This window comes from Miscanthus floridulus, chromosome 9, assembly GCF_019320115.1.
Source record: "Miscanthus floridulus cultivar M001 chromosome 9, ASM1932011v1, whole genome shotgun sequence".
Taxonomy (NCBI): Eukaryota; Viridiplantae; Streptophyta; class Magnoliopsida; order Poales; family Poaceae; genus Miscanthus; species Miscanthus floridulus.
This window is the reverse complement of record NC_089588.1, coordinates 48,475,458-48,482,295: the sequence shown is the minus strand read 5'-3', so window position 1 is coordinate 48,482,295 and position 6,838 is coordinate 48,475,458. Positions and strand designations below refer to the sequence as shown.

General features: G+C 42.7%; 1 long non-coding RNA gene and 1 pseudogene across 1 annotated transcript; both read left to right on the top strand.

The window, feature by feature from the left end:
* Positions 1-2,607: 2,607 nt before the first annotated feature.
* Positions 2,608-3,070, top strand: LOC136484318 (uncharacterized). The gene is made up of 3 exons (XR_010765888.1): positions 2,608-2,738; positions 2,809-2,907; positions 3,016-3,070. It is a non-coding gene; the product is annotated as an uncharacterized lncRNA (long non-coding RNA).
* A 993-nt stretch (positions 3,071-4,063) lies between these two features.
* On the top strand, positions 4,064-4,846 carry LOC136481883 (dirigent protein 22-like; annotated as a pseudogene).
* The last annotated feature ends 1,992 nt before the right edge of the window (positions 4,847-6,838 follow it).

Here is a 6,838-nt window from a genome sequence, read left to right as displayed (position 1 = left end):
ACAAAGTTTATTTTGATCATTTGTTCATCCGACATAGTGGTAGTAACATTGTTCACAAATCTTATATATCTCTCTTCCACTTTCATGAAACTAATATAAGAGATACGAGAGATGTAGATTTTATGAACAACGTTATTAGTCGCTTTGTCAAATGAAGAAATGACCAAAATAAACTTTGTAGATCTTGAGAAGTTATACAACTTTGTAGCTGAAAAGTTTTTCATTTGAATTCATTTAGGGCCTCAAAAATTGCTTTGAAAAAATGATTTGTCGAGGGCTAAAAAAAATGCACACAGGCAAAATGCCTCTTTGCCGAGTGCCAAAAAAGGCACTCGGCAAAGACGCATTTTGCCGAGTGCCAAAAATGGCACTGGCCAAAATGCCTCTTTGCCAAGTGCAAAAAAAAGACACTCGGCAAAGACGCATTTTGCCGAGTGCCGAAAAATGGTACTCGGCAAGATACATCTTTGCCGAGTGCCGAAAAAAACACTCGACAAAGCCATCTTTGCCGAGTGCCGAAAAAAACACTCGTCAAAGCCTGTCTTTGCCGAGTGCCCGATAAAATACACTCGGCAAAGCTTCCGGCACTCGGCAAAGTGCCGGTTTCCAGTAGTGGTGTTTCTATTTGTAGGGGCGGCTGAATTACCAGCCACCCCTACAAATGACTCTGACTGTATATTCTAGAGCACAGTCGAAAAATATATTCTCCTTTAGAGCTTCGCTTCCCCTCCCCTCTCTTTCTCTCCTCTACGCTCTCTCCCCCTCCTGACACGAGCAGCAGTCAGGGCGACGGTGGCTGGTGCGAGTGGGCCAGCGGACGCCGCAGCCACCCTCCTCTTCCTCCACGCCTCGCCCCCCTCGCCCCCCCCTTGCACCGTAGGGGCACTGGCGACGGCAGCCCCGGCCAAGTCACCAGTGCAGCGGGTGGTGGGTGGCCGCCCCTGGCTGCGGGGGCCCCAACGGCTGCCCAGGCACGGCGCCTACCGATGGTCGCCGGCTCGGTTGCCCCCGATGCGATATCTTGTCTGCTCCATGAAACCCTAGGTGCCTGTCTCTTCCTCTGCCTCTCCCTCTGTCTCGAGTCTCTCTCTTCGGATGTGCCTGTCTCTTCGTCTGCTCCATGAAGCTCCTCAAGGAGGCAAAGAAGTTGCGGTTGGCCTCCTCCTCTTCTCCGTCGGCTCAGACTCAGATATCTGCTTGCAGCGATGGCGTCGTTCTCGGAGGCTCCCCCCGTGAACCCTAAGGCGGGCGAGAAGATCTTCAAGACCAAGTGCGTGCAGTGCCACATAGTCGAGAAGGGTGCCAGGCCACAAGCAAGGTGAGCGACACCCCCCCTCCGCCGTGGCCTTAGCGGATCAGATCTGAGCTCAGGTAGCCGTAGATGCAGATTTCTTTGTGTGGGAATGGTGCGCATGGCGCTTAGATCTGTTCGATTGCTATGGGATTTGTGATAGGAACTCAGGCTAGTTCGTTTGCTTGCCTTGTTTTAGCATCAAAACGCCATGCGGTCTGGGTGGGTTGTTTGATTTGAGCCTGGCGTTAGTAGAGCAGGGCTTTGATTATGGTACCGTGCATTGTATTACTCATATATTTCCAAGAAACTTATATACCTCTTCACTGTTTGGTTTTGCAGATGTACTTTGATAAATTAGCTGAGCTTACTATGAGTAGATCTGATACATCCCTTTTTAAAGAAGTTTTAGTGAGCTTAGCAAAAGATTCTGGTCTTCATCCTTTGGTTCCTTACTTTTCCTACTTCACTGCAGACGAGGTTTTACAGTAGATTCTTGCTTTTGGTGATATTTTTTGAGATGGCATTAAGTGTGTAACCATCTGAATTTCAGGTTACTCGGAGTTTGGGTGATCTTCCTATTTTATTTGCTCTAATGAGAGTAGTCCAAAGTCTTCTCCGTAATCCACATATTCATATTGAACCTTATGTAAGTGGTAAACCATAAAGTTTTGATAGTTCATGTGTATGACTTATTTTTTAGTCATTTTGTATATTCTTCTCATCATATTAATCCTAAATTAGCAATGATTATCTTGATTTGTAGTTGCACCGGCTGATGCCATCAATGATCACTTGCATTGTTGCAAAAAGGCTAGGGCATAGGCTCTCAGATAACCACTGGGAACTTAGAGACTTCTCTGCCAATTTGGTTTCCTCGGTATGTCAGAGGTGAGTGATATGTGAAGGGTGTCAGTAGGTCCTTTGTATAATTATCAAATTCAATTCAATTACATTTATGATTTCAACTCCTTGATTCCCATATTATGATCTTAAAGAACAGTTCATATGAAATGTGCCCATGAAAGTGCTTTATCTTAGTTATGATAATATGCTATCTTTTCAACAGGTTTAAGATGAAGGTTAAGTCAATAATAGTTTGACCACTATTTCATACTCTTTCTTCCATATATATAAGATTTTACTATTTCGTGGGATCATGTTATATGTGACATGATCAGTTTCATGGCAGCTTACATCTTCTTTAGCGGAAAACATACCAATAAACCATTGCGTGGCTTTGCTACTGAGTAGACTACATATTGTGTTCTTGGCACGTCATAGATAGATTCTTGACACGTGAACTGTGGTGCGGAAGAAGCTTCAGTTAGTTGGTGTAACTGCTATGTTGCTCGCGTGCAAGTATGAAGAAGTGAGCGTACCGGTGGTCGAGGATCTGATCTTAATCTGTGATCGCGCCTACACAAGGGCTGATATTCTTGAAATGGTAAAAAATGTGTTGCATGTTGATTTTTAGTGCAAAAAAAATAGATATCTGACATTGAAATCGTCTGCAGGAGAGGAGGATAGTGAACACACTTAATTTCAATATGTCGGTGCCAACTCCATACTGTTTCATGAGAAGGTTTCTAAAGGCAGCACAATCTGAGAAGAAGGTAAGATACTAATACATACTCCTGTTTTTGTGATCAATAAATCATGTAAGCTATAGGTTTGCTGTACAAGTACATAAACCCTGACAACATCTTTATACTACTGGACAGCTCGAACTCCTGTCTTTCTTCATGATCGAGCTGAGTCTTGTCGAATACGAGATGCTCCTAGTTCTGCCTGTCTATGCTAGCAGCTGCTACCATCTACATAGCTCAATGCACCGTGCTTGCTTGGTCTTTTTGTGATATAGATATATGTTTTGTTGTCATAATATGAGTCTATTTGTTATTATTGTGATTCTTATACTATAGAAGATGTTTAGAAACTTTTGGATAAACAATCTTGTTTGGGCCACAATATTACAGTCAAGTTTGCCAGGATACTTGATCATGTATTTTACTCAGTCACATGGATGATTTGGGGGAGCACATGTTGGTAATTTGAATTTATTTTAGCGAAAAAATACACCATAGGGGTGGTTCGTACTGTTACCTGTCCCCTATAAATCGATTTGTAGAGGCGGCTGGTGTTATCAGCCGCCCCTACAAATCGATTTGTAGAGGACCAGCCGCCCCTATAAATCGATAAATCGATTTATAAGGGCGGTCTGGGAACCGCTCCTGCAAATATATGATTTGTAGAGACGGTATGGTAGGGGCGGCTGGCCGAACCGCCCCTACAAATGCCCATTAGCCACCCCTGAAAATCATATCTGACCTAGTAACACTCACTCCGAACTGGGAATTTTTTTGGTTATTATATGAGAAATGAATCGTGGCGTGTTCTTATTGGAACTGACGGCCAAACTTCTTTGGAACCAATGGAAGAATGAGACTCAATGTTCACGCTAATATTATCAAATTCTGGGTTATATATCAACCAGAAACAGTTTAAATTTTCGCTTCTGCCATTTATTTGTGCGTATCATATTTCTATGGGTTTGCAGGCTTCTTATTAATGTTTCGGTAGGCTCATACTTGTATTGTATTGTTATAGCCTTCTTGGTCTAATCGAAAACTAAATAAAACCCTCAAATTGGGAATCCTAAAAATCTATTCCAACAGGGACGTGCAGCCTCTCACTCGTGCTGTTGACCGACGAATTATATAAGCACATGCTGCGTTCCACGGTTCAAGTAGAAAGCCCCTTGGTCCTTCTCTCCCTTATCACACCATGGCCAAAACCAAGATTAGTACCGTGCAGCTCCAACTGATACTTATCTCCATGGCGCTCACCACCGCCACCGCCACTGCCACCACGCACCTCCAGGTTCTACATGCACGACATCGTGACGACAACAGCAGACAGCCCGGCCACGGGGGTGCGTGTGGCGAGGGGCACAACGCCGCTGCCGGGAGACCCCGGCACCCCTGCCCGCTTCGGCGACATGCACGTGATCGACGACCCACTGACGGAGGGTCCCGATGCGGCGTCGCCGGCAGTGGGGCGCGCGCAGGGGTTCTACCCCTTCGCGGATCAGCAGGAGCTGGCGGCGATATTCTCCCTCAACATAGTGTTCACGGCGGGGAAGCACAACGGCAGCTACCTCGTCGTCAATGGAAAGGACGCCTTCTTTGACGAGGTCAGGGAGCTGGCGGTCATTGGCGGAGCCGGCAGGTTCCGTGGAGCCACCGGTTACGGTCTGCTCACGACGCACTACTTCAACTCCACCACCAAGAACGCCGTGGTCAAGATCGACATGTACCTGAAATTGTTCCAGGGATCATGTCAATTCACCTGTGAATCGAACTTTGTTCTAGGGACATGTGCTGCTCTAACTCATATGGACATGAAAAGTTTAGAGATTTATCAATGATCATGTCATGTGTTTTAATTTGTTTTAGATCAGACTCTGCACATGCCTCAACATTTAACGTGTATGGGCATGAGAGAGAGTGGTGGATTATGGAACACTTTGTATTACAACTCATTTTGGAATCAGACTCTGCATCATGATTAGACACACTACTTGTATAGACATAGGAGAGATGGAGTCCTTCAGATCCCTATTAGACGGCCAGCTATGAGCGATGAAAGATAAAGAAACATTTTGCTTTATAATATTATATTAGATAGACTGGTCCATCAACCAGAGCAGAGACTATGATCTTAGAGAATAACCTTAAAGTGTAGTAAAAAATTATAAGTGAATTCTAGGATGATTAAGAGAGAAGAAAAGTGGACTATAAGTTTACAACTAGTTGATGCACGAGTTTTCAAAAAGAGAAAAAAGCAAACTATGTATTAATGATAAAATATGTTCTAATAGATAACTACTATATGGCTGGCTGATAGCTAACAACCGTTTGTATTATTAGCCACACTCTTAGTATACAGTTGACCAGTTCATTGCAGCATCAGCACCGATCATTTCCTTCTTGATGTTCTCGTGTCCATCGGTTTGAAGGTGATCATATTGATCACCTGCATGGTTTGTCCACCGCTTCGCAGGTGTTATACTCGCCACAATGCAAGTTAGGCAACTAATCACAACCAAATCTAGCTAGGACACTACTACAGTAAGTATTTATAGGAGCGGCTGGCGATGGTTTATACAGGCGGTTTTGCCAGTTATCCATACAAATCGATTTGTAGAGGCGGTTAGTACATAAAAATGATTTGTAGGGGCGGCTGTAACACCAGCCGCCCCTATAATTCCCATTTATAGGGGCGGTTCAATCTAGAACCGCCTCTACAGTGTATTTTTCTGCTAAAATAATTGAAATTTGAAAATGCAAATATGCCCCGAACATATATACATATGCATATATAATATATAATTCACAAGAACATTATATCAACGGCTAATTCACAATAAGATATATACATCACAAACCTGTAATAATTTAGATTACTTCATTACAAACCCATTCATTACAAACACATAATGATTTAAATTTGTTCATTATAAACCATAATAATTTAGATCGGTTTATTATTACAACAAACAATAATTTAAATTCCAACACCTTCCTAATGTCGTACCACGTGCTCGGAGAAGTGTAGATCATTCATTTCATGTGCCAAAATGTCACTGATGTAGCACAATATATTTACTAGTGCACTCTCCCTTGCTTCACAAGATCGTAATGGTCGAGAACCTCCCCTCTTAGTAACAAGAATTTTTTTCCTGGATTCCCTCTGAAATGAGAATAGGACCACCATATTCTCATTTATAACGACTCAATTGATATATGGTATGGTTTATAATGGCTTTAAAACTACAACTTACGTATGTTACGTCATTCTCCTGAATCTACAAGTGTTGTGAAAATTTTGTTTATCAGAACCATGCATATATATAGACATAACAATTAATCTGGATATAAATTATGAGACTGACCATATCATTTATATTGTTCTCAGCAAGCTGTGCACAATAGCGCCCAATATCATGGTGGAGGCCCAGATTCAAAGCTCCAATCCTCACGAAGGAGTATGCATGAATATTGTACCGAATATTTTGAAGCGCTCTTAAATATTCTTGCACGACATATTTTTGCGCACTAATGTCATGAGGTTGACCATTGCCAGTTGTTGGTATTTATTAACACACACATATAAATCCACAAGCGCACGGATATCGATGTAGCTTTCATCCAGAAGTATTCCAAGTATCATATTCATAGGAAACGTGTGAGACTAATTACGGTCTAACTTAACTAAGAGTAGCAACAAGTTTAGGATAAACAGGAGCGTACAGAGGATAACTAAGGTTCTCTTGTTCTAATGTTAGTAAGCTATGTCTTCTATTAGTCAACTCGGGACATTACTTAGGGAAAGACATCTGTAGAGGATGCTTTTCGTAGTAACCAGGTCCTACTTAGCCTACAGACGGGAGATAGACTATAAAGGACTCAACGAGCTATATAGTCACCATCGCGATCTACCACCAATCCGAAATATAGGGTGCATCCACAAGTAACCAGAGTC